The sequence below is a fragment of the Staurois parvus genome, unplaced genomic scaffold (genome assembly GCF_062004578.1).
Source record: "Staurois parvus isolate SC_StPar_1 unplaced genomic scaffold, SC_StPar_1.0 ptg000048l, whole genome shotgun sequence".
In the NCBI taxonomy this organism is placed as follows: Eukaryota; Metazoa; Chordata; class Amphibia; order Anura; family Ranidae; genus Staurois; species Staurois parvus.
The window spans coordinates 18,333,873-18,360,606 of record NW_028317844.1 but is presented as its reverse complement, the minus strand read 5'-3'; the positions used below and the strand labels follow the sequence as shown (position 1 = coordinate 18,360,606).

Sequence of the window (26,734 nt, the reverse complement as noted above, 5' to 3'; positions counted from 1 at the left end):
CACTCAAAGATAAAACTGAATTCACAATTTCATATTGTACCTGCTTTCACTTGGTAATGCATTATAAAGGTCCCATTCACTCGACTTGAATAGAAAGTACATGTCAACAAGATAAAACATCTATGTGAAACTGCTCTATTTAGAAACATTGTCATATCGAATGTGTCTGGTCTTGTAGTGACCTTTCAGTGTAGATGGAGAGTTCCTGCTGCTACTCAGACACATCCAGCTTGAATCTTCTTATGGTGCTTAATACTCATACGCGTCTTATCTATGGCCTCTCAGGGCTGAAATCTATTCAGATTTTATAAACACCTTTAATGAAAGCCTAAGTGCAGACAAAAACACAAACAGGAAAACCAGTGCAAAAGACAGGACTTACAGTCAGTAGGATGTGTCCCTTGTGTTGATTCCTCTTCTGATAGTGAAAATCTTCCAGTGCAGCAGGGGGTAATACAACTAATAGGCTGTCACAGGCTCTCATCAAGAGTGCCCAACTATGCCTACACTTTCCACTCAGCTTCTCCATTCATAGAAGCTGTAATAAGAATGAAGGGGCTATCTAAGAATGGATTATGGCTGGATGATTGATAGCTCTGCCGCCTCCATTCATAGATCATAATTCATTCATAGAAGCTGTAGTACGAGTTCTATGAATGGAGCAGCTGGGTGGAAAATATGGGCATAGTTGGGCACCGGAAGATTGCAGTGGTGGGGGTAAGGGGTGGGCACAGGTCAGATGAAGATTTTCTCTAACAGAAGAGGAATCAGCAGAAGGGACAGTCCTACTGATTGGTTATGTCACTTGTGCTGTTTTTCTTTCTGTTTGTGATTTTGGCTGCACTTAGAATTTAAATTGTGTATTTATATAGCCTTCCCATATATCCCCCCACTCAAGTCACATCCACTCTTCTCCTGAGTCTGCTGTCACATGTCTCCCCCTGTCAGGGATCACCGTGACGCACGAGTCTGCACATGTGTAGGTGTCTGACAAGACATGCAGGCAGGTGGGCACTAGGACCCAGGCGCGCCTGTCACCTATGACGGCGCTGGCGGGCACTAGGACCCAGGTGCACCTGTCAGCGCCGGGCGCTGCTATTTAAACCAGCCCTGCACAGACACAAGTTGCCATTTGGTCTCATTGTCCTGTTCCTGTATTCTGATCCTGTGAAGCTTCCTGTTGCCGACCTCTGCATTTGATTCTGACCCTACTGATTGTCTCCTGCTTGACCTCTGGCTTGACCCGACCATTCTTCTGCCTGATCCTCTGTACCATGCTGCCCGTTAGTTGCTGAACCCGGCTCGTGACCCTGACCATTCTCTGCCTGCTCCTCTGGTACCTCGCTGCCCGCACGTTGCTGACCTGGCCTGCCTGACTACTCCTTATGCTACCCTGACGATCCATCCATCCATCCCGCACGGATCTGTCCCTGTTACCAGGCCTGCCAGCCTCTTCACATCAGGCTCTATTTCCCACACACCCCTGACGGTGCTCTCTACCACTGCCGGACGTACTCGGGGGTCGTGACCTGGTCTCAGTCTGCTCCAAGTCCATCCCCACCATCAGGGGCCATGGTGAATTAGCAGATTGGGACGTAGACCCCACGCCCTGAGGAACCCCGCGCTGTGGGTTGCTAGAGACTCCGCCAGGCAGTGCATGACACCCCCAATGTCTCTTCCGGGACTTATGACTAGTAATCCAGTACTACAGCCTAAGTCTGCCACTGAATATTCTTTTTTATGTGACATTATTATACCTCTGAAGGCTGGGAAGACCCCACCACTGCATAGCCTCAAGCAACTGATCATGTTACCTAGTTAGTGGCATGGGCACCCAAAAAAAAGGGCCTGCCCACTCTGCAGCCTGCAAGATAGAAGACTATGAACTTGGCATGTCATGGGACCATTGGTTTAGGAAGGTAAATGGAGTATTTAAATCTTTTTTTTCTTGCTACAGTAATTAGTTAGAGAATGGTGGAGGTATTGTTTGATGTGGGAGGCATGACTGGACCACAGTTTTGACCATTTCATTTCCAACACCTGTACACCCCTTATGGGCCAAAGTTATTTTTTCATTCAGCTATGAGCCTATTGATTTGCCAGCAACCTTCTCATTATTTATGATAAAATAATATTTATATTTTTAACCACTTGCCACCCACCCACCCAAAATGCACTGCGGACGGGCAGCAGCTAAAACCAAACGGCGTACAAGTATGTCGCTCCAGCTGTACTAACTCGGGGGCACTGCGTTGAATGGGACCCGGCGATCGTGTGATCGCTATGCAAGTTCAAAACAAGCTTTGCATTGCAGAACAATAATCTTTACTTGCTCCTGCAAAAAAGTGTGAAAAAACAAAAAAATCCCTGATCACCCCCCCAGATTCTGACTCTATCAGACTCTGATAAGCATATTTTTAAAACAATCATAAGAAAATGTAAAAAAATAAAATAAAACATTCTGTACTGAGAACTTTTTTTTTATCTACTTGCTGACTGCCTGCCCGCACTGTGCGGGCATTACTTTTGTCTATTCTGCACCCCTCACTGCTCCACCTATCCACCCAGGGAGAGAAGAGAGAACACCACGCTGTGAGTAAAAGCACTACATTTTACACGCAAATGTTAACTTAGCACATTTAACCCTTTATTCGCCCCTGTTACCCAGCCAGTGCCATTAATACAGTGTCAGTATACAGAATTTTTCACTGACCGCTGTATTACTGCCACTAGCGACATCAGGCAGCGTCAGGGTCTGTCAGCTCTGCTCCCAGCCAGGGTCAGCTAGTGTTAGATTGCCCACATACTATCGCACTTATGCTATAGGCCGCTGATCACCGCAATTACTAGTATAGTGTTTGTACAGATCAATATATTGATCACAAACAGAACTATACTAGTGCCTCCTTTGTATAGTGTCCCTAAAAAGGCAGCGTAAGCAGAATCAGCCCCATTTGCTGACAGCACTTGCATTTAGCCCCTCCACTGTTTTTCATGGAAGATTTTTATCAATTCATTGCGGGCCAATACAATTTTTTAATTCCACTAAAGTTCAGCTCTTGCCAGACAGTTCGCATGGAAATCTATCATGGTTTCTAAATTTAAAACTTTTTTGGGCCTAACCCTCAACATGAGCATTACAAAAAAGAATGAATTGCAGTCATATTGGCCACAGACCTGATTCAATATATGCTCATGTTCTCTGCTGTTACATATATGCCCAACATGGACAAGCAACGTACTGGTATGTTGCTGGCTGGACTTTGAGTGGTTATACCAGGATGATGCCTGACAGCTACAGGCATCATCCTGGTATCGTTTTTTTTCAACTGGTGGTCAGCTGTCATATAAAAGCAATCCTAGCGGCTAATTAGCTGCTGGACAGGTTTTAGAAACAGCGGGAAGGGGCGTCCCCCCCCCCCTCCTGCCACCTTCCACAGCTTTCTTGGGCTCTCCATCCCACAGGGGAATCCCAGAATGCAGTCGGCAGTTCCACCGGGTGACAAGAGAGCTGAGACCAGAATGGCTCCGATCATCTGTATGGTCTAAGAAACTGGAAGCTATGAGCATTTCATCATTTCTGTTTTGCCGGATATTAACAGCACCATTTTTAAATTGGGAAAGTATCTGATTACACTGATCTTGGTGTGATCAGATGCTTTAAGAGCAGAGGAGAGATCAAGAGTCCAAGAGACCCCAGATTTCCCACAAAAGAGTACTTGTCATTGCCTATTGCTGTCACAGGGGATATTTACATTTCCTGTGATGACAATAAAAGTGATTAAAAAAAAAAAAAGGGACAGTGTATATAAATAAATAAAAATTGAAAAAAAATCACCCCTGCCCCTCTCTTCCTGTGCTCATGCACGAAGGTGAACGCAAGCATCGGTCCTGTTAAGTGTCACCGCAAACGTTAGATCGAGGGCAGTAATTCTAGCACTAGGAAACCTGTGTAAAATATAGTTGTGACCTGTAAAGGCTTTTAAACTTTGTCTATCAATTTTAACAATTTACGTAGTTTGTCGCCATTGTACAGGCATGTGCAGTTTTAAAGCATGTCATGTTTGGTATCTATTTATTCGGCATAATGCCATCTTTTATAGTTTAGCAAACAATTGGGCAATATATTTAGTTTATGTGCATTAAGATTAAAAAAGTGTATTTGTTCCAAAAAATTAGCATTGGAAAATTAAAGCTTAAATACTGTGTGACATAAAAAATTGCAACACCCACTGTTGTATTCTTTTTAGAACCATTGCTTTAAAAAATATATATAATGTTTGGGGGTTTAAAGTAATTTTCTAGCAAAAAAAATTTATTTTCATGTAAACAAAAAGTGTCAGAAAAGGCTTGTTCTTCAAGTGGTTAGAAGAGTGGGTGATGTGTGGCATAAGAGCTTCTAATGTTGGCCCTGAAATGCCAGGATATTAGAAGCACCCCCCCCCCAAATGACCCCTTTTAAGAAAGTAGACACTCCAAGATATTTGCTAAGGGGCATGGTGAGTATTTTGCAGATCTCATTTGTTGCCACACATTTCTGGAAAATGAAAAAAGAAAAAAAAATATTTTCTTTTTTTTTTTAAAAAACCTGTGACAAAAATGATATCTGGAAAATACTCGCCATGCCTCTTATCAAATTTCTTGGGTTGTCTACTTTCCAAAAAGGGGTCTTTTGGGGTTGGTGTTTGTACTATCCTGGCATTTTAGGGCCTCCGAAACTGTAATAGGTAGTGAGGAAGTGATATGAGAAAATATGCCCTTTGAAAGCCTGAAAGAGGTGATTGGATTTTGGGGGGCCTGTATGGAGATAGGCTGCCAAACAGTCCCTCACATGTGGTATCCCCATACTCGGGAGAAGTAGCAGAATGTGTTTTAGGGTGTTATTCCACATATAACCATGGCATGTGTGAGCAATATATCATATAATGACAACTTTGTGTAAAAAAAAATAAATTGTCATTTTTAAATTGTGTGGCAAAAAAAATAAAATCTTCCATGGACTTAACATGCCTCTCAGAAAATTTCTTGGGGTGTCCACTTTCCAAAAAGTGGTCATTTGGGGTTTTTTTTGTATTACCCTGGCATTTTAGCACCTCAAAAAATGTTCAGAAAGTAAATTCCAGTATATACCATAGTTTGTAGAGGCTATAACTTTCACACAAACCAATTAATATACACGTATTGGGATTTTCTTTACCAAAGATATGTAGTAGAATACATTTTGGCCTAAATTTATGACTAACTTTGAGTTTATTGGGTATTTTTTGTACCGAAAGTAGAACATATTTATTTTTTTCAAAGGTTTTTGATATTTTTATGTTCATATCACAAAAAATAAAAAACCCAGTATTGATCAAACACCACCAAAAGAAAGCTCTATTTGTGTGGAAAAAAAGACATAAATTTAATTTGGGTACAGCATTGCATATTTCATTTGAAGTCCCAAATTTCATTTGGGACCGCGCAATTACCGGTTGAAATAGCACAGTGCTGAATAGCATAAAATGGCCTGGTCGGGAAAAGGGGGTGGAGGTAAATCTTCCGGAGGGCAAGTTGTTAAGGTCCAACAAGACTCCCCTTTGTTAAAATTTTCTTGCAAAAATGTATTTTATTTTTCCTTTGCAATCTTAAGAAAGAAAAAAACTAACAAAACAAGAAAAACCCTTAATTAATCAGACATAGTTTTAAACAAATGTTACTATAAATAAAAGGCGCAAATTTTATTCTGTAATTTATCCTGTTTGTTTTGACAGCAAATTTACCTTCCTTATAGAAAGCATAGTGAAGTTAATAACAACTAATATAAATAACAAATAAAAATACATTTTAATAATATTATTACAACATTTTTATGAATGAAGGTTACAAACACTATTTGCAAGCTTTATTCAGAGAGGAGCCATCCTGCGAACATGACCCAGCTGTCAAAATTGACTGCTAGTCTTGCCAATTTTGACCTTGTATGATCAAGATCTTTAAGTGGTTAAAAAGAAGTAGTATGTATAGTCAAAAGATTTTTTTTTTATTGGATAGAATAGGTAACGGTTAAAACCCTCAGGATATTTTTTGTTTGCTGTCCCACTGGGGAGATATCACTTCAATTCCTATCCTAAGGATCCAACAAGAAATGTGTGGAAATCTCCTGAAAAGGAGGGGAATTGATATTTTTTCCCCATTGGGTGATATACACTTATCTCTTGCTGTGGTGACAACTCTAAAAATGAAAAGTTTGGATTTATATTAATTTCTGCCTTGATAACAATAGCCATTAAGACGGCTCTCCCCAACAAGGACATAGGACATTGACAGCAGTACGGAAAGTCTAATCCTACCTATCTTGCCTAGTCTATCTACAACTAAACAGATAGTTTTCCCTTTACACTTTCATTGTATTTTAAAATAGCTGTAAGCTGATAAAGGGGGACACACAGCTCAGCAGATTGTCTCCTGTCAGACTCGTGTCTTATGCATCCTGACACTCTACACATTGCACATTGTAAAGGTTCACGAATAAGCAAAATATGTACTTAAATGTTACGGCTGTAAGAATCCAGTAAGATAAATTACAAGCAGTACTATTCTCTGTGGTTTCTTTGTGAAAACACTTCTCATTGAATATCACCTTCTTTGCCATTGCAGTTCCAGGCTCCATTCACGATTTAACATTGCAGTGCATTAGTGCCATTTGAAAGAGCTGCCAACACACTACAATGCAGCCAAAATCGAAGATCCATTTTTTAAAGCAGTGTGTGCACAGTTCTTACTGTGTCCAAGTGAGGAACCAGAGAGACCACCGCTTGTGCCTCCAACGGCTGGCTGAGGCTGCTGTTTAACGCAAAGTTGGTACTCCAACTAAAATGTGAGACTTCTGCTAGAAAATACTATTAACTCCTTGTAATCCATGGCCCAAGTTCTATCACCTTGTTTGCAATGGACATCAGTTCCTTATTACACTCTGATGACAGTTCAGTATTGTGCAGCATTTTTGAGCCAGTACTGGTGAACCTGTACTGTACTCCACCAGGCCAGTAACCTGCCACCTCACTCCCAGTGACATCATTCATATGTTTCACTTGAATACTAGGAAACTCGACTCTTGTACATATCTCATGTTTATACTTCTCCTAAGGACTCACTCCATCTTCCATGATGTCCTGGCTGGGTCCCTTGGACGCCCCGTGTCAGAAGTTGAACCCATTAGTGGGGTTCCGGTCATTGGGAAGGAGGCTAAGCACACAAGTTCCTTCACTACCAGGGCCTCCACCACCTTTGGCAAGTCATTGCCTCCAAATCAGCTAGCTGCTTATGCACTTGACACAAGTACTATAGTCAGTAGCAATGGGAATAAAGCATTCTCCAAATAGCTTCACTGCACGTTGGATATTTTTCTGCATATTCTCTAACTTGTATTGTCCACTAATAAGGCCTGTTCTTCTCATACTCAATGTAGGCTTTGCATCCCTTTAACCACCTCCTATCCGGCCATTGTATATAAACAGCCGGACGGTGGCAGTGCAGGGCCTCCCCACACTCTGCTTGTGCGCGCTCCCAGGGGGCGCAAAGCACCACGATCCGGTGCCCGCTGTGTCCTCCAGACACAGTGGAACACCGATCATCGGACGGGACCTCTGTGCGAGGTCCCGATCATGTGATCACTGATTGGCCAATCAGTGATCACATGCAGAGTAGTAAGCAAGATGTCACTTCTGACATCATTGCTTACTACGTGAGAAATCTGTGAATGATCACAGAGGTCACATGGTAGAAGGCTATTCACAACAGCCTTGTACCATGTGACAAGCTGTGACCAATCACAGCTCACTCAGTAGTTGAATGCAGAAAGGAGGAATGATTGCTTTTACAGCCTTTATGGGTGTAAAAGCAATCAGTGTAAAAAAAAAAAATCTTCATCAACATGGTGACACTGTACTGCTATGGTGACAGAATGTAAAAAAAAACCCATAAATAATAATAGAAAAAAATAAAACAAATGTAAAAAAAATGTTTACATATTATAATTTTGGTTATAAACTAATTTAGGTTATTTTATTATTTTACTAAAAAGGTAACGGAATACATTTTGGCCAAGATTTATGATGAAATACTATGTATTTGCAAAATTTTACAAGAAAACCACTTTTTTTCTAAATTTTTGGACTTTTTAATTTACATAGCAAAAATAATAAAAGTCCCAGTGGTGAATAAATACCACCAAAATAAAGCTTCATCTGTCTCAAAAAAATGCTAAAAAATTCATATGGGTACAGTGTTGCATGACTGCGCAATTGTCATTCAAAGTGTGATAGCGCTGAAAGCTGAAAATTGGCCTGGACAGGAAGTGAGTAAAAGTGTCTGGACTGGAAGTGGTTAAGATTGCCCTCAAGTAAATTCAGACCAGGCCAGGGTAAACAACAAAAAACATTCTTTGCTGAAGTTGTTTAAATGTAACAAACTAATAGTTTACAAGTTATCTTGTCATTTCTGTACACAATCTTAGTCCACTGGTGCCACTGAATGCCTTAGGTAGTTATTTTAAATAGTTAAATCCAAAGTATGAGTCCATACCCCTGTAACCCCAACTGGGCTTCCACAGAGGGAGATTAGGTGCCAGAAGTAGTTCATATTCTTAGTAGCATTCTGTTCCTTGAGTGGGGAGACCTGTAACAGGAACTATATCTCTGGTCGGCTTACTAACTACAGTGCCCCCAAGAGGTGATTCCCTTCCTTTTTATGTATTTGCCTCAGCAGAGGGTGGTACTTCCCCAAAAAGCACAGGAAAACGTGGCCAGCAGGGCTAACCCTTACCTCCCTGGGAGCACCACCTCAGCAGGCAAACACGACTAAATATTTGCACATAGAAATCTAACCATAGACCTCAAAACAAAACAAAAGAACCTTTTAATACAATATAAACATTTTAGTCTATTCTGGTGCAATTCAAAATAAATAAAATCACAACAAAATTAACACAGTACCTTGCGTTGCTACAAAACATAAGTGCTGCACTCACTGAATTGCCAAAAATATAAGTAGATCAGCAGATAATATTAGTTTGCTTAAAACACACCATCTTAACTTGCTGAATGCAGGTTTTTGTATATATTCATGTTCAGCAATGTGTGAAATTATCTTTAACTTGTATGCTGACCTCTGGATCCTAAACAGTCTTTAAATAACTATATTTGACCCTCTTTTCTTCAATCCAGAACAATGAAGCTTCTCTTGTTTTTTTTTTTATAACATTTGCTGACTAGCGCAATGTATCATTTTTTTCATCTTAGGACAGAGATTGCTTGGGTGGAAAAAATGCAGCTGTAATTGCTGTTTTGTTCATATGTTTAATAGTCAAATCAATTTCTATGAAGGCAGACTAGAATGCCATAAAATGCCATGCTCATCATTACAATTTTATATAATATAAACAGCTTCCTGTTTCTGACCCTTTCAGATTGTGAAATGAATTCATTAAAGTCTAGCTACCGTGAGAACATTTTTTTAGAATGAAAAGGCATGTACAGGAATACTCAGCAGAGCTGAAAAGGAATATTACCACAACAGCCTGTGTTCACTTCAAATAGCCAATCAGGTTCTGAAAATTAGAGAACAAATGGAAACCTCCCCTGAATGTGAGTTTAGACAGAATTCAGCAACTCTAATAAAAGGAGCAATACGTCTCCCAAAAGGTAAAAAACTCAGGTCTATATATAGTATGCAGCATTTTTACAAAATATACAAGCTATATGGCCAGCATAAAGTGCTTGGGCAATACTCAATGTGCCAGTGTCCACATCATTCCATAAGCCTATATACAAATACAGTACATTAGTATACACTCCCCAGTCACTTTATTAGGTATACTTTGCTAGTGCCAAGAAAATATCCCCAACACCATTACACCACCAGCCTGAACCGTTGCTACAAGGCAGGATGGATCCATGCTTTCCTGTTTTTTACGCCAAATTCTGAACCTACCATCTGAATGTGGCACCAACCAGTCTCCCATTCTCCTCTGACCTTTGACATCAACAAGGCATTTTCATGCACACAACTGACACTCACTGGATATTTTCTCTTTTTCAGACCATTCTCTGTAAACCCTAGAAATGGTTATGTGTAAAATACCCAGTAGATCAGCAGTTTTTGAAATACTCAGACCAGCTCGTCTGGCACCAACAACCATTCTACGTTCAAAGTCGCTTAAATCCCCTTTCTTCCCCTTTCTGATGCTTGGTTTTAACTTCAGCAAGCCATCTTCACCACATCTACATGCCTAACTGCATTGCGTTGCTGCCATGTGATTGGCTGATTAGCAATTTGTATACCAAGCAATTGAACAGGTGTACCTAATAAAGTGGCCGGTGTGTATACTGTGCATCATCAAAATAAAAACTAATATAAAGTAAAAAAAAAGAAGAGAAAAACCATAGTCTGTTCAAAAGTGTTATTGAATTTGAAAAAGCTGAAAATAGTGAAACTAAAAATAATGAACCAAGAAAGAAAGAAAATAATAGTAGTAGCTGACTTGAACAGCTATACTCAACTTATGGATCAAAGGGAAGCACAGCTGTCTGAAACACCCAATACACTGCACAGTGATGCTATTACAGGGGCTGGAAAGTGAAGGCACACAGTTTAGTCCTAAGGTTGGGGTGGACTTCACATGCATATAGTCTCACTTGTAAATGTCTGTCTGCAATTGTCAGCTTCCAAAACTGCTGATGAACCATCCAAAATAAAAACATACTGGCACGGCCAAAAAGATCATTGACATCACTGTGCTCAGCTAGACGGGAAAATATTATACCAATTTGGGAAATACTTTGAAAAGAGTTGGCACAAACACAGCATGCCATATCTAAAAGCAATGTTGCTGTATTATACAACAATACCTATGATTAACACAGAAGTAATGAATGCACTTAAAAGCAAATTGCACCCCTCAATGTTGTTTTACATTAGGAAGGTTATGACTTTAGTGTAACAAGTAACAGAAGCACCATCTTCGGAGGTATAGCATTCTCCAATTAGGAGGGACCCAGGTCCAGGAGACAGATGCCATTGGAAAGACTGGGGTCTAGCTGGGTTGTGGGGAATGTTATTTCCCTTGCAGTGCTGATGTTGTGTGTTGTACTGCTGTGTAGTACTGTGTTGAGGGGTGCTATCTTCTCTTAATTATTTTTAAGTCAGTTACTGAATATGTATTGTAAAATAAATGATTGTTATTTTCAGTATGGTATTCCTGTGCAAGTGATTTTTTTTTTTTGTTAGAAGAATTGATATCATTCATTGTATTTAATCCAAAAAAGAGTCGCAGTATTCTTTACGATGCATTAGGAATCATTTAGGTCATGATATCCAATTCACAATATGATACAAGAGGTTTGAGTGTACCCTTTCTTTACTCTTCCCTTTTCTTGGTAAATGGCTTTTATAAGTACATCACATTAGGTGATGAAAACTGTTGGCCAAGTAAAAGCCAGAGGATCAAAGACATTACATGTAACAAGAATGTATCACATACTAGCACATTATGAGAGACTTACCTTAAAAAGAAGTCCTCCAGCGTCGATCTGTCACCACTGACAGGGCTTCCATCTTCACTTGGTCTTCCTTCCAGGTTTGCAGGCTCTGGTTGCCTGACTGGTTAAGCCGCAAATGATGTCACTCCCACACATGGGCATGGTATACAACACAGAGCTCTGATGGAACGGCATGGGTATACCATTCCTTCAGCATGTGATGTCACTGACTGCTGCTCACTGGAATATTCCCTAAATGTTGCATTTTATTATAAGCTTACCCGTTGGTAAAAATGTAAGAGTTAACTGTAACAAACTAGCTCATCAGAGCTGGAAGCGGAGTTCTTCTTTTTCTTGTTCCTTCTGTTATTTGAGGTATTCCTGGATCATTCCTCACATCCCCCCTTTCCAGTCCCGAGAGACCAACATTATCTCCTGACAGATGGTGGGGGTCAGCCCAGGAGAAACATTCCTGGTGGGGCCAGCAGTCTGGGGAAACTGTCACCTTTCTCACCTACGTCTGATAAGGCAGCATTTCTCAGAGGGCTGGGAAGCATTGACCCAAAACAGCATAAGCCCACACATTATCAAACTGACCAGAGTAATTGCACATTCCTCAGGTCAACCGTATGTTTCATGTCATGTATTATGATGCTGTAGTTTAATTCAGTTTCCCACTGACCACTCCCAAAATGTGTAGTAAGAGCCCCCCTCCCCTTTGAGAGGGACTTTTAAGAAGAGACAAGTGAGTTAGAGCTTGACACACACAGAGATCTCCCAGCAATATCGTAACAAAAGGAGATCAAGAAATCACCCTGTTCTACAACTTGGATCTGCAAACCCAGGCATATGGGCAAGTAACTTAACCCTGTAATCTTCTTCCTAATTATCTCTTTGCTGTGTCTTTATATACATATATATATATTTTTGTGACATCTCTTTGTAAATATTTTGTGTACCTGTTTGACGCTTTTAGTAATAAATCTTTCTTTCTGGAAGTGCTAAACTGTTTTTAAGCGCTTACCTGCAATTCACGAATTCCTGCCTTTTGAAGAGACGCTACTGTTTGTTATATCTCTGTGTAGCAGGTCCACGGGCCGTGCTATATAGATCAATATTTCAACCACTATAGTGTATTTTGATAAGAGTTTCTGTCTTCTCGGTATTACAAAAGACGGTGGTGGCAGACAGGGTTAGTTGCGTAATTAACCCGACCCAGTAACAAGCGCATTTAGGCTGCAGGCACCGATTGTAGTCCATTAGCTGGGCAATTGCTGTGCTGGGTGCAGCTGAGTGTGGCCTTGTTACGCGCGTCACACCGCAGTTTTAGATCGGCTGGTCCTTCGGTCACGAGTTTGGTGAGAAGGTCTGGGGTCTGACGCCGTGGGCGTGACGTATTACTGTTAGTCGCGGTCGTGCGATTGTCGCATGTTGGTGGCGGCGATCGTGGATCCGTGACATTAACTATCACTTTAATACTTCTAGTTTTAGCCTCAGACTGGATTCCTCTGCAGTATGATAGTAAAGCATGTGTTTGCTATGCCAGTGGAGAAAAGATTTCTGGTTTGATCTCTGGAGTCAAGCATTTTCCTTTTACCAAATTAAATATAGTTTTTTTTTTTGCAGTTGTTAGAGGATGTTTAAAATGAAAAGTTCTTAGCATGCTGGGAAAGTAATCAACATTTCGAAGTAATTTTGAAGCAATAAACCACCCCTAGGCCAATTGAAAGATTTACTTATTGCCAACATGGAACATCCCCATGCTGACCGAGGACATATTTGTCATTATTTTAGGTCCACTGAATCTGGATATAGCTACGTGTTTGCTGAGTCATATTCCATTTTTCATAACTAGATGTCAGAGTGTGTGTTTCATAATGCTATATTTTGATAAGTGTTTTTATTATATTGTATTATTTTTATTTCCTTGTGTTTCTGAACCTAAATGGCTTTTTTATCTTCTGAATGGTAAATGTCTTAAAGCTGGAATTAATTTTACATATTGCTAACAGGTAGTCTGGTGAATCAATAGCTCAGTGATTTTACAATATGATGTTAGTGGCCGAGTTACACGCAGTTAAATGGTTTTTTTCAAGGTTACACAGCATCTTGTGGTGAAACACAATCAGGCTTTTCTTGAGGATAAACTTGAAGGACATTTTAACATGAAATTCATGGACATTACTACATAAAGTAATGTTAGACAAAGTAGATATGCAGGTTGTTCTTTTAAACATAAAGCCATGTATTATAGTGGGATAATAGTAACAAATACATCTGGGTTTTAAATGTTATTAAATAACACAATTATTTTAAGGAATTATGTATCATATCGTAAAAATATCAAACATTTTTGTTCTTCCCATATTCTACATAGTCATATTCTGCTTATAGTCTCTCTCCTGTATTTACCATGACAATAAACACACATACATTTAAATTATAGAGGCAGGATTGACAAAAAATGTCATATTTCATAGCCTATCAAATCAGAATCAGCTAGTATAAATATGGCTTTTTATTGGGTTGTCTCACAAAAACAATGTTTCCATGGGTAGAGGTAACAGGTATCCTTTGGCAATACTAAAAAATACTAAAAAGGTTTTCTTCTGGTATATCTTTAGACTTAAAGAGTTTGTCAAACATATATTATTGTTTTACTTTTTTGGTGAATAAAGGTGACTGGAATTACTGTGGATGAGGCCAGAAGAGAAGTTCTAAAGCTTTTTAACTCTTAGTTTAAGCCTAAACCATACTCTTAACTTAAAGTATTTGTAAACCCACACCTTGTAAAACAACCCATTCAGGTAAAACTTGATATGAAAGGCAAAAATCTATATATAATATTATAAACACCTTTTGTTTACATACCCTCTGTTCTCAGCTGCATAAGGAACTCAGAGAGCTGGGGGAGGGGAAACAGTAGCACACTTATCTTCCCAGTGAAAGGATGTTCAGGGGAGGGTTGGTGACAGCACAAGTCTGATCTTTGGAGGACAGTTCTCAGAACATCCTGAAAACTGACCATCTCCTGCCTAGTGTGGTCAGTTTTTTAGTAGGGAAATGGAGGAACTGGCAGGAACACCAGGGATTTCACACAAAGGAAGCAATACAAAAAGAACAGAAAACTATTTAAAACAAGTACATGGTACAACAGACACATATCTGGAATAAGAAATATTGAGTTTACATATTCTTTAAGCAGTCGAGAAATATCATCAAGGTGTGAGGCAAACTTGGAGTAGCCTTACATTGCAAGAAATAGCAAGTGTGGGTTTTTCAAGCTATAAGTTCTAGTCATCCATTTGCTTAATGCCTGATGATTCACTTCTAATACAGTATTGAAGTTTAATAAACGTTTTTATGTTTTTCTCTCTTTTTAGAACAGACCTCTGAATTCTACATGTACTCATGAAACTTGACTTTGCATCATAGCCGAAAATGTCAAACTGTTCTCAAAGCATAAGGGACCAAGCTACTTAAATTCTTTGCTGTCCATCTAAGCTTCACAAACCTGATGAATCCAAAGTAAGGAAGCATTGTGAAGGTAATACATTCTTTGTGGCTTATCTATGTCATACCAGTCTTTTAAAAGCAACTGATAACATATAAACAGCTATTGCAAAAGTACTTTAATTGAGTTTTTAGAAAGGAGCCAACAATGACAGGCTTCACATTTTTCGGTTCTTCTTTATTATCCTTAAATATTACTGTAAGCAGCATTTTATAGGCACATCAATCTAACCCATTTCATAGATTTAGTAGCTGTGGGAACAATTTAAAATACCACAGTGTGTCTACTACAATCTTTAAATAAGAATTGCTCCAAAGTACCTGCAGCTAGACCAAACAGTGGGAGATTGAATGTGTAAAATACTTGAAGGCCCATACCCTAGCCACGGGTTTGCATGGGATGGCTTTAGACTTTCTATTCTGTATCATTTGAAGTTTGGTTCCTGATTTTATATATATACATCCGATGGTTGGGTGGATGCCAGGAGAACGATACTTGCCTGACTGCATTGTGCCAAATGTAAAGGAGGAGGGGGATTATGGTGTGAGGTTGTTTTTCAGGGGTTTGGCTTGGCCCCTTAGTTGCAGTGAAGGGGATGCTTAAGGCGTCAGCATACCAAGACATTTTGGACAATTTCATGCTCCCAACTTTTTGGGAAGAGTTTGGGGATGGACCCTTCCTGTTCCAACGTGACTACTCACCGGTGTACAAAGCAAGGTCTATAAAGACATTGATGAGTGAGGTTGGGGTGAAGGAACTTGACTGGCCTGCACAGAGTCCTGACCTCAACTCGATAGAACACATTTGGGATGAATTAAAGCGGAGACTGCAAGCCAGGCCTTCTCGTCTGACATCAGTGCCTGACCACACAAATGTGCTTTTGGAAGAATAGTCAAACATTCCCATAGACACACCTCTAAACCTTGTGGACAGCCTTCCCAGAAGAGTTGAAGCTGTTATAGCTGCAAAGGGTGGGCCAACTCAATATTGAACCCTATGGACTAAGACTGGGATGCCATTAAAATTCATGTGTGTGTAACGGCAGGTGTCCCAATACATATATAGTGCAGAGATATATATATATATATATATATATATATATATATGGGGCCAAATATGCAATACATTTATGTGTGTAAAATAGGCATTATATGTCATCCTTAAATACCAGATTCTGGTTAATTTATTACACCATCCTGACTATAATGCTTATTATATGATGCAAAGCTCCTTAACTTTAAATGCACTATGCACATATATATGGAATTTTGGTCATCACAAGAAATAATGCTTATGGAGTTGTCAATAGAAAAAGAAAGAAGATGTAGCACATCAGTCTTCAACCTGCTTATGTGCTGGCTGAGTTGGATAAGTTGTATTGAATGTGAAAAATAATTTGATCTAATTTGTTGCTGCCAGCAGTGTTATAAGCTTCAATGGTATTTACATAATCTTGCAGCAGAGATGAGGAGGGAGCTGTGAATACATATTCAGGAATGAGCTATCTCATGTATTCAATTTATCTTAGCTTGATGTTATTCTCAGATGCACATCTCCTGCTGACCTCTCTGGGATTAGCATATAGTACGTGCCTAAGCTATCTTCATAAATAACCATACTTGTACCAGTGATATATCTACAGTCAGTCCAGATCACCACCTTATTATGCCTACAGAGCTGAAAATGCATTGTATTACAGTAACAAAAAAAATCTTCTATTTGGGTCTTTTTCCTGCTAGAAAATACATGAATAACAAGTATGTGGTGGGCATCATGTTTTGATATTTTACATATGTGGATAAGTAAAGGAACCCACCAACCAGCCATGAAAATGTATCATGTAAGTGTACTCAGTTAACAGAGTCCACCTACTGAGTGGCTCTAATTTTCATCATGCCATTTTAACAGCTGCCTCACAAGTTTAGTCTTTATGGTTGCTGCCAAAGCCACTGTACCATTACAGAGAACCCACTGCCGTTCCACATGTAGGAAGATTCCTTTTCTTGGGGACATTTCTTGCCAACCAGTTGTTGGAACATTCTCAAATTTGAAAACTGGCACTGCACTAATTTAAAATTACAACAGTGCAAATAATCCAAGGAGTGAATAAAAATATATAAATATAAATAATCAATAGGTGAGAAGGTAATAGTTCTTAAAGAAATGTGAATAAGTCCCGCATAGAATCTTAAAAAGTGCAATGTGACATCTAAAAATCAAACTTTTTCTTTGTGCTCCTCTCCCAACTCCACCAATCAGCCCAACATGGAGGATTACTAAAGAGATTTGGCCCCCTATTCAAGAGTGATCATATTGCACATGATGATCATAAATGCTAAAGGTCATTGTATTCTATAGGGCCTCTGCTAAAAAAAATGATATATAATGTTTGGGGTTTTCTAGTAAAAATATACTGATTTTTACTTGTATGTGAGAAGTGTCAGAATTGGCCTGGTAGGGAAGTGGTTAAAAGCAAAAAAGAATTATTTAAAATTTTTGTAAATGTACTATTTTTTTCTGCTATTCCTAATGTTATTTCTTGTTTTGCTTTGCATATCTGTATTTGCACAGCCACAATAAATGAAGAGAGTACAGTCAGCATATGTTAAATGGCTGGTATTATTAATTTGGAGATACAGATAAGGTGTAGGCTTTATTATTACAGGTACCTATACAGCGCTGTCAATTTACGCAGTGCTTTACATATATATATATATATATATATATATTTTGTACATTCACATCAGTCCCTAACCCTCAAGGGGTGTACAATCTAAGGTCCCTAACTCACATTCATACATACACATACTAGGGCAAATTTAGACAGCAGCCAATTCACCTACTAGCATGTCTTTTGAAGTGTGGGAGGACACTGGAGGAAACTCATGCAGGCACAGGGAGAACATGCAAACTCCAGGCAGGTGGTGCTGTGGTTGGGATTTGAACCAACAACCCTAGTACTGCCATGCGAAAGTGCTAACCATTTATCCACGGTGCTGCTTTATAAATGTATTTTGAATTTACTTATCTATGAATCTACTATCCATCTTCCTTTATTCTTCAACACTAAAAGAGTACAGAATGCGGTTGATTTACCAAATGCAAATAGACTGTTCATTTTGCAAGAGAAGTTGCATTTTGCAAGGTAAGTTACACTCTAAAAGGGAATTTTCCCCAGAGCTTAGTAAATGAAATAAAGCTCTGCTTACTTTCATCATCCAAATCATTTGCAAACAATAATACTGTTTTTTCCCTTGAGTATTTTTTCTAAAGTGAAATTTTATCACATTTATTAAGCTCAAAGTTAGGGCAGCTTCCCTTGACAGCCTATTTACCTTTAATCAACTCCAAAAGATTTTATGTGCGATCTAAAAATGAAGGAACTTATGCAGTAGTAAAATAAACAAAGTAGTATATGTATGTGTAGCACTCTTCCTCTCTTTGTTGATGAGCAGTGAGATCTCTTTGCAATGGCAGTAGCTTCCCCCACACTCTCCAGGACATTCTTCAGCATAGAAGACTTCTCCAAACATGCTCCATACAAGCAGGCATCTAACCTCCTGCACTGCTGCCTCTGGAAATACCCTCCAACAGAGCAACTAAAATTTCCTTTAGCACAAGCACTTGTGGGCAGGTACTTACAAAGTAATGTGGCATATGTCTTTGTTTGCTGTATGTTGTAGAAGTTATGTTTTCCTTTTATTATTTAAGTACTGCATGTGGGTGCCCTGGGAATTGAAAGAGTTTGAATTTAATATGGTTTGCTGATTATGCTGAGTTATACTGATCTTTATTGTTCATGCATCTGAGAAGTCCATAAGTACAAGAGATCAGCAGTCTCTATGGTTCGTTGTTGTTCCAGGATGATAACTAGAGAGGAGATGCTGTCACTGTGATTGAATGTTGCCTGAGTGTGCTCCCCTTGGAGGGAACCCAGTCAGGGTTCCCAAGACATGTACATTATGGACTGCAAAGGACTTTCTGCATTATGGAGGTATGATAAATAAGCAGAGGAAGGGGCTACCAGGAGGCACCACAGTTAGAGAGTTTGATTGAGGCTGTAAACCATCTTGGAAGAAATGTAACCTTCTGTGAGCTGTAATGGATGAAGCTTTTATAAGCAAAATATATGTTCGGTTACCATTGACTATTTCTTGGTCTGAAGTTATTCCAAAATACAGTAAAGGGGTGCATGCATGCAAGGCATATCAAAGAACATGGGCCACGCCAGGGTATGGGAAAGTATAAGAGTAAGTTGTAGTACAAATTTTTGATGTACAGTCAAGCTAACCAAGAGGAAGCTATAGTACTGTTGCTAATGTGTCTATGTGCATAAGCAGCCAGCCAGTCAGGAAGCTGAGGTGACATAGTTGAAGGAAAGCCCTGGTTAGAAAAGAGGCTTGTGTGCTCAAGCTCTTTCCCTGACATCCGGAATCCCATCACTGGGTCCAGCTCATGGCACCCAGTCTGTAATATCATGGGAGAATAGAGTGAGGCCTCAGGAGAGAAGCATAAGTTATGTATAAGTCAAGCTTCTTGGGATTCAAGTACAACATATATACAGGGATAAGGTGACTGGTAACTGGGCTAGTGGTGTCCAATGCAAGGTCCGGGGCATCGTCTCAGACATGCCGCACTAAAGAGAGAAGTATTTTAGGAACTGTTATCCATATTGTAGAGAGCATAAAGAGATACAGAACTGGGATATGGAGACGTGTCGCCTTTAAGATGGAATGCTGCCTAAATGTCATACTTGCATTAACCTCCCTAGCGGTCTGATTATGTCCATATTTCTGTGCTCAAAGCGGTACATTTTTTTGCATGGAAATATGTATTTTTTTTATTGTAGGCCTGTAATTTTTAGGAATAACTCACTGAAATCTGTCCAAACAAGAGTCTAGTAAACATCCCCGGTAGGATAAAACTTGAAACACGAAATCATAAATTATAATTTAATAAATAATCATAAAAAATAATAATAATAAATTTAATTCAATAATATAATCAAACCAAAAACACTGAAATTTGAAATATAGCGCCAAGTTCGCACATCACTGAGCAAAGTCGCAAAATCGTTTTGAGTGTCTGATGATGAATTTCCCCACGAATCATTATCACTCAATTCTGCAAGTGGTTCTAATTTACTATCGCTGTTCTCTAGCCGGTCTAAAACCGCTTTTGACCTAAAGGAACGTTTTTTGGACGCCATGGACGTTTCTCAGTTTCCAGGCAGAAAGAACAGGTAGGGCACAGGACAAAGCACTAGGAACAAAATGTATGTGAAATACTTTGATACAGTAATGTTTTACTATGTGATTTTAGTGATTTTAGTGAATGTCACTTTTTGTCATTTTCAAATTTCCTGCCATTCCGTCCCCAGTACATCCTGACGATCGCAGGGGACGGAACCCAGATGACAGATGCCGACATCCGCTGGATTACATTGCCGGGGACACTGCAGGAGGGACATCGCGGGAGTGCAAGACAAGGTGAGTGATCGAGGGATCGCGGAGCAGCCCGAGTGTAGCTCGGGGTTACCGCTTGTGGTACTGAAACTTTACCCCGAGCTACACTCGGGAATACTGCCAGGGAGGTTAAGCAACAGCCTCAGCTTCTGGGGGCACCAGTGAGCACTCTCTCCTTGTTCCCACGTATACACTGCTCAAACACCCACTGGGGTAGGACTCAAAAGAGAGAGAGAATCTTTTCACAATAGCATCCTCAATGGACAAAAGCCCAGGAGGGAAGTCCCTTCTGGAAAGTTTGAACCATGCATTTATTAACTCCCCTCAGTTCACACCACTCGACCATAACTTCAATGATTGCCTAGGATGGATAAACAATAATGACTCACACACCATTGAGGCAACTCAGCAGCAGCAGGCAGAAATAACCAACATCCTGGACTTAGAAAAAACGTATCATGCACAAAATAAATAAATCTCAGACTGGTTATAGCATAACTGCAAAACAACACAAAATGTAACCAGGAATACTCCACGTTAAGGCAGGATCCCTACATCAGTTTATGTGGTATGTTTAGTTTAGTAATTATAAAAATGTTGGTTTGCTTTTTTTTAATGTGTTACGTTTGCCTTTAGTAGATTAGCTTTGGAATTCTTTAGTACAAATCTTTATCAAGAATTCATTCAAACTACAAAAGAACACATATCTGAATCACTGGATTAATATTACAGTACATCCATTTGCCAGTTTAAAAGGAAAATTAAAGATCTGTAGGTTTATCCATGCTTTATGTGAAATCCAAGGAAATCCCATCTGGATATCTAATAAGAAAATATCTGGATGATCTATGTGCAAGCCTAAAAATCAATGCTGTCATCATTGTTACTTCAACAGACCCGAACAACATTGCTGCTATCCTTCAGCTAGTCTGTGTGTGCACCCATTACCTTAGTATGTCTACTATGAGCTTTTTTTAAGCATCTATCAGGCAGTCGTCATTCATGGTGCTTGATTTACTGAATGTACATGTTCCATCATGTTCCATCAATGGTCTGTTGATACCCACCAGTACCCTTCCTTGACTGCTGACATTACGAGGAGCCTTAGTCAACTCCCCTTCCCCCCTCCCATTTTTTCCATCCTCCTCTCTCACTTCGCTCCTGAAACCTGTTTATGTTTTGCTCTCTTCTCTGTCATCTTTACCTATCCTCCTCCTTTACCCCTTCCGACCTAGCAGGATCATCAGGCCATATCCCACCCTGCTTCAGCAGGAACCACAGACGATAACCTATATGTTTGGGGGTCAACAACCTTGCGCTAAACTTTCCCTTTTATTGTTTGTTTTATGTACTTTTTATATAAAAGTCTGTCATGGGGAAAGGAAATTAAAATTGTTTGTCTTTTACTCCATTGATGCTTCAGGTATCTACACAACTGAAGTAGTCTGACTGTGGACATTGACTGTATTCATCTATGGGGATGATGATATTCCTGTTTATAAGACAGTGGCCTCTTTAAAATGTGTGGTTAAATACTTCATTGTCAAACATTTTTTGCAATTCTCAAAAAAACACTATTAAAATCTAAAATAAGGCATGCAGTATTTCATCGAAATATGCGGTATTTAGCTCATGAAGCTATGCAGTATTTTATCCCATGCAATATCCAGTGGGATGAATACACTGGAGAAGAATTAAAACCCCTGCCAGTATGAATAGCTAACAAAGAGGTAAAATGGTTTAAACTGTAAAAATATGCCAACTCACTAAGTCAGTTTGGTCCCTGCAGCATATGTACAAAAGAAAAAAAGTGACTAAAATACCAGTCAAAGGGAAGCTGCTTTCACAGGACACACCTGGTGTATCAAAAACAACAAAGCTACATAAAGGAAATATAAAATATCTTTTGAAATGTCAAATATTAAATTTAAATAGTCTAAAAAAAAATCACACCCATATACTGTATAAATACCCTTCAACTACAACGTCTATTTTTATTGGTGGAAGAAGGTTATGTATATATATATATATATATATATATATATATATATATATGTGTGTGTGTGTGATTTTTTTATATGTGTTAAAATATAAAATTTGTTTTAGTTTTGGATAGAGTGGAGAAGTATTAGAACACCTATCAAATTTTTATTGCTGCCTGTGCCCCTATTAGGGAGATTCGCTCTCTCTATTTGTCCTGCTTACCTTTATCATGAAGGTAAATCACCCCAATGGGACAAAAAACCGACAGGGGTTATGACCCTCCATTACTCAGAAATGAAAATGAAAGTTTTGCCTTTAGTTACACTTTCAAGCAGCCTTGCTCAACCTTTTCAACACAGAGGAACCCTTGGAATTACTTTCCAGTCTCAGGGAATCCCTGCTAAAAATGACTATATCTACAACTCATGATACATTAGAGCAGTGGTTCTCAACCTTCCTAATGCCGTGACCCTTTAATACAGTTCCTCATGTTGTGGTGACCCCCAACCATTAAATTATTTACCCAGTAATTATAATTCATGAGTGTCGTTTTACCTCCAATACTGCTGCTTTCAACACAGTAGCTGCTTTTAACAGAGTAGCTGCTTTCAACACAGCAGCTGCTTTCTACACGGTAGCTGCTCTTTACACATCGGAAATATGTGTTTTCTGATGGTCTTAGGGGACCCCTGTGAAAGGGTCGTTTGACCCCCAAAGGGGTCGCGACCCACAGGTTGAGAACCACTGCATTAGAGAGATGGTCTGTGGGAAGCATGATCCTTACACTTGTGGTCATTGGGAAAAATGACCCCCTTATAGATAGCTGAAAAGATTAATGATTTCAGTGGGAACTTGTCAGTGGGAAGATAGCTCTAAAAATGATTGTGGAAAAGTGTATCCCCACTACATATATGACATATGTTCTAACAAGGGACTAGACCATTATGATATGCATGTACATTATTATTGCATTATGTTTGGAGTGATTGGGAGGTTTTTTGCAGCAAATGATGGATATGCTTCTATTTTACACTAAAAAAGTCTCTAAAAATCTGGTGAAATCACAAGAGAAAATAAGTATCTTTTACTACATGTAATGGGGGGGGGGATTTACTAAAGGCACATAGACTGAGCACTTTGCAAGTGAAGTTGCTCCAGGGTTAGTAAATTAGTAAATGAGGGGAAGCTCTGCTGACTTCCATCATACAATTACGTGCAAGGAAAAATGCTGCTTTTTTTTCCATTGCTTGTGATTAGGTATTCTTTGTAAAGTGAAGCTTGACCTCATGTACTAAGCTCTGGAGCAACTTGCAAATTGCACAGTCTATTTGCCTTAAAGTAGAACTATAGGCAACCCCTGTCAGTTTTTTTTTATTTTTTGCCAACTGTGTCCCCATTTGAAGATGTCCCATTTATTACTTTTCTGGGGACAACCCAAAATTTAGGGTTTTCTTTTACTTTCACTTTCGATGGTAATGGTAAACAGGACAAATAGAAAGAGTGAATCTCCCTAACAGGCACACAGACAGCAATAAACACCTGACAAGTGTTCTAATCCACCTCCACTCTATCCAAAACTAAAACAAAAAAATTATTTAGTTATTCTTTAAGTAAATCAATCTCAATTATTTCCATATTGCGGTTTCTATGCATTACGGTAGAGAGAACTGATTCAAAAAGGCAGAAACTACTCAAAATTGCCAATTATATTTTTACATTTCTTAAATACCGCATGCCTGGAGCTCTACTTAACCAGTTACCATCCTCCCTATAGCAGATTCACTGCTACAAGGCGTACATTCTGTGCAAAATCACGTATATAAACCTGTTTTTGTATTTCCGCTGTATGGGGCTCCTATGTTCCGCCAGAATGCCGCCTCTGCTGTGATTTGATGGCCAATGGATGAGTGCCATCACCTGTTGATCATTGAGGAGAGTGACAGGACACAGCTCTGCCTACATAAACAAGGCAGAGCTGTGTCCTGTCACCAGCGATATGCTGGATTGTCAAATCCTGCAAAGCAGGGAATGCAATCCAGCACATTTATTAGTAAAAACAGCACCTAGTATTGTAGTAAAACACTTTTTAGGCACATATTTAAGCCTTTGATTTCCCTAAATGTTAACCCCTTCACAGCCAGTGCCATTTAATACAGTGTATATTTTTTAGCACTGATCACTGTATTAGTGTCACTGGTTCCCACAAAGTGTCAGTGTCAGACTGTTCTCCGCAAAATTACAGTCCCACTATAAGTCGCTAAATGCTGCCATTACTAGTATAAAAAAAAATCCAGTATATATACCATAGTGTGTAGACGCTATAACTTTTGTGCAAACCAATCAATATATGCTTATTGGGGTTTTTTTCAAAAATATGGAGCAGAATACATTTTGGCCTAAATTTTTAAATTTTTTTATTGAACATGTTTTATAGCAGAAAGTAAAATTATTGTTTTTTTTTTTTCAAGCAGTCAGGGTTTTTTTGTGTGTGTAGTGCAAAAAAAATTAAAAAAACTTAAAATGTTTCATTTATGCACATGGGGTAGCATGACCACGCAATTTTCAGTTAAAGTAACGCAGCGCCGTATACCAAAGACTGGCTTGTCATGAAGGGGGGGGGTAAATGTTCTGGAACTGAAGTGGTTAATTACAGCATGCATTTAATTGTTTATTTCCTTTTGTGAATTGAGTTTAATGCCTTATCATGCGGTATTTACCAAAGTTCTGAACATTTTACTGTAAATACCGTAATACAGTGTAGTGACTCTTGATACGCTTAATTTGTATGTTCAAAATGGAATGCTGTTTATTTACATGCATTTTGTGAAAATAAATAAAATATATTTTAAAAGGTCCAGCACCAGTTGCTGTGGTTAAATGTTCCCCGTTTAGAATGTCCAATACACCATCACTTATGACCTATGGAACCTAGATTTTAAAAAAGTCTATCATGAAAAAACTATGTATTTTAGTATTATAATTGAGTCAGAAGAACAATCATAACATGAAAAAAAGCCCCCTTTTATTTGTTTTTTTCATTGGTATCTACAATTAGATAGAACAGTGGCTAAATGGTTAGCACTCCCACCTGGCAGTACTAGGATCGCTGGTTTGAATCCCAACCATGGCACCACCTGCCTGGAGTTTGCATGTTGTGCCTGTGTGGGTTTCCTCCAGGTACTCTGGATTCCTCCCACACTCCAAAGACATGTAAGTAGGTGAATTGGATCCTGTCTAAATTGAGCCGTGTATGTATGAATGTAAGTTAGGGACCTTAGATTGTACACCCCTTGAGGGGTAGGGACCGATGTGAATGTACAATATATATGTAAAGAGCTGAGTAAATTGATGGCGCTATATAAGTACCTGCAATAATTATTCTTGCAATATATTAAAGTAAAAGTGAAGGCTTTTTTTTCTAAATAACAAACATGCTATACTTACCTGCTCTGTGTAGTGGTTTTGCACAGAGCAGCCCAGATTCTCCTCTTCTCGTGTCCCCCCATTGGCACACCTGGCCCCTTCCTCCTGTCGGGTTCCCCAACAGCAAGCAGCTTGCTATAGGGGCACCTGAGCATGTGCACTCCCCAACCGCTGCTCCGTGTGTCCATTCACTCATGGAGCCGTGGCTTGGCCCCACCCCCTCTCTCTACTCATTGGCTCACTGGTTGTGATTGGCTCCTGCTGCTGTCAATGGCATCGCTGGATTGAGAGGGGGCTTAGGTGAGTATTGGTGGGGCTGGGGGGATGCTGCATAGGTAGAAAAACCTTCAGCCTTTACAGCCACTTTAATTTTCTATGAATATGGGTAATGATTAATGATATGAGTAATTTTTTCTGTAATTTCTGTAATTTTCCAATATTAGGTTATGTTATAGCAGAGAACAATATAAATATATATATATATATATATATATATATATAATGTATAACATGCTTCAGTTTTTTCAATTAAGTCATCATTATTTAAACCATAAAAATGTCTAACTATTACAATATAACATTGAGCTCGTATATGTCCATTCAGCATTGGCCCACTCGGACTACAAAGGTGTATAATCTAGCTCATGTGTATTGTTTAACCATGATTATGTACAGCTCCATGGCATTTGATGATGGGTAATTTATTAGCAAATTTGTGGGTAAGTCTGCTGCCAGTAAAAGGTATTTAACAGGCTTAGGAATCTCTCTTTAATGTAATGAGTGCAGTGGTTGCAGGAAATCCATTACAGACTTTTTAATCAATTACATTA

General features: G+C 39.2%; 1 protein-coding gene across 4 annotated transcripts in view; it reads left to right on the top strand.

Annotated features, from left to right (window-relative positions):
• Positions 1–26,734, top strand: part of FUT9 (fucosyltransferase 9) — a 263,707-nt gene that overhangs the window by 172,827 nt on the left and 64,146 nt on the right. For all 4 annotated transcript variants that reach the window (XM_089665374.1, XM_089665375.1, XM_089665372.1 and 1 more), the window contains one exon: positions 14,903–15,066. The gene's annotated coding sequence lies outside the window, so the exon portion shown is untranslated. The remainder of the gene's footprint in view (positions 1–14,902; positions 15,067–26,734) is intronic.